Source organism: Myotis lucifugus, unplaced genomic scaffold (assembly GCF_000147115.1).
Source record: "Myotis lucifugus unplaced genomic scaffold, Myoluc2.0 scaffold_360, whole genome shotgun sequence".
NCBI lineage: Eukaryota > Metazoa > Chordata > Mammalia > Chiroptera > Vespertilionidae > Myotis > Myotis lucifugus.
Window position 1 is genome coordinate 40302 of NW_005871408.1, and position 2130 is coordinate 42431.

Consider the following 2130-nt stretch of genomic DNA (forward strand, 5'->3'; position numbering starts at 1 on the left):
CCCAATCTACAACACGGCTGCCAAAAAGTGTCTCACCAGCCAAAGCCGGGAGCCACCGGGATTCCCCCTCACTAGAACAAACCCCCAAAACATCAGGATACATCGTTTTCTCAGCGTCACCGTGGCAATAATTCCTCACTTCTAACATATAGAGCTCTTTGTTCTCGCGGCCGCGGCAGCTACATCCGTCCTCCGGGCCGGCCGCCGGAGGCGGGAGGCGCAGACGAACCGGGGGTCTGCGCCGCCACGCCGCGCCGGACCGGGACTATCTGCACCGGCCCAGCTACTGCGACGCCGCCTTCGCTCTGGAGCAGATTTCCAAGGTGCATTTCAGACTCTCCTCTCCTCCCACTCTCTCATCCCTCCTCTTCCTCTTTGGGTTCGCCTGGCCACACACACTTCTCCAGGAAAAGAAGCAGACAAGCGGGGATTGAAAAATTCAAACCCCTTCTCCGGTCCGGGGAGGAAAAGGCTGTCTGAGGTCCGCAGGGGGTGGAGGGTGTGTGTGTCTGTGCGCGCGCGCGTGTGTGTGTACACGCGCCCTCCCGGCGTGCCTTTTCCGGAGCCCTGGGAAGTGGTCCGCGGTGGACCACCTTGGGGGGGGCGCAGCGCGGCCTGCCCGGGGCCCCCGGCCTCGGAGCTCCCTCTTCCCGCGCTCCTGCCCCTATTTACAGCCCAAACCCCTGTAATGCTGCCACATTTCTTAACCTCTCGGAGGGGGAGGCGGAGTACAGAGAGGCGGAGAGAAGGGGGGAGGGAGCCGAAATAAAGGTGGTTTCCTTTTCTGGCAGCCGGTTTTGCTTTTGTTGAGCATGAAATCTCAGCTCCCTTAAAAATTATCTTTGGAAGAGGGCATCTCCCCTCTTGTTTTCCAGTTTTTTACCCAGTTCTCAGAGCCTTGGGGGAAAGGGAACGTTGTAAACAAATTGCCACCTTAAATCCGCGGTCCGGGTCTGCGGAGCGGCCGGGTTCATTGTGTTTACAAGGCTCGTTGAAATGTGTGGAATCCGGGGAAGGCGAGCACCCAGACGGGGGCCTGCCGGGGCCACGGCCACCGCCGGGGAAAACGCCGCCGCCGGGAGCAGCCAGCGCCCAGTCGGGACCCCGGGCCTGGGCCCTTCCCTTGTGCACTCCGCTGCTTTTTATGTTTACCGAGAAGGAAAGGGAGAGGAGGGAAAGATCCTTGTGGCTGCCCTCTTCCGATCACAAATATTGTAAGTTGCAGATGGCTGCCCCACTTCCTAATTCAGCTCACACGGCGTCTCCCAACGCTATGGAAATGCGTCCGGAGAGAGCTCCCCGGCCGCGCTCACCACGTGTATCCCCTTCCTACCACGCCGGGCGAGGGCCAGAATGGGGAATTCTGAACTGCATTGCTCCCCAATCCCCCTAATCCCCCAGCCCCCGTCCCTGCAGGGGCACCCCCAAGAAAGGTGAAGGGTGGGGCAGGATTTGCGCGGAAGGGAGCCGACTTTTGCTGGTTCTTAAACGTTGGGCTCCTTTGCAGGGATTACGCAGCCTCTGCCTTACCAGGTCCGGCGTGGCTACTGCGCGTGTCGAGTGATTTCTCTCCTCTCTGCCTCGGCTTCCCCTTCCCCTGTTCTTACACTCCCCCAACCCCCGCCAGTGCCGCACGTCGCACGCGGGGATGCTGCGCAGGCCACGCGTGGGGGCGCCCCTGCTGTCGCCCAGGTTCAACTCCCACGCTGCAGCCCGACTTTGATTTATGCCTAGTCCCCCGGGCACCCCCCCCCTCCCGCCCACGCCGCTCGCGTTCTCTCGTGCGGGCGGGGGTTCCAGCCTCGAGGGCATCCCCCACGGCTTTCGCGGGATCCGCTGGCGGGTGCGCGCAAGCGGGCGTGGGCGCGCGGGCCGCGGCTCCCCGGCGCTCACCACTCGTCCTTTCTGCTTCATCCTCAGGGGAAAGCTACTGGCCGGAAAGCGCCGCTGTGGCTGCGAGCGAAGTTTCAGAGACTCTTATTTAAACTGGGTTGTTACATTCAAAAAAACTGCGGCAAGTTCTTGGTTGTGGGCCTCCTCATATTTGGGGCCTTCGCTGTGGGATTAAAGGCAGCTAATCTGGAGACAAGCGTGGAGGAGCTCTGGGTGGAAGGTAAGAGCCCGACGCGG

At 61.5% G+C, this 2130-nt stretch overlaps 1 protein-coding gene across 3 annotated transcripts in view; it reads left to right on the forward strand.

Annotated features, from left to right (window-relative positions):
- The first annotated feature begins 172 nt into the window (after nucleotides 1-172).
- Nucleotides 173-2130, forward strand: part of PTCH1 (patched 1) — a 65986-nt gene continuing 64028 nt past the window's right edge. Inside the window, exons 1-2 of one of the 3 annotated variants that reach the window (XM_006101423.2) lie at nucleotides 173-323; nucleotides 1921-2113. The gene's annotated coding sequence lies outside the window, so the exon portion shown is untranslated. Of the gene's footprint in view, nucleotides 324-1010; nucleotides 1215-1919; nucleotides 2114-2130 lie in introns of those variants that run through there. The other 2 variants (XM_006101424.3, XM_023764902.1) reach the window with 2 other exon arrangements.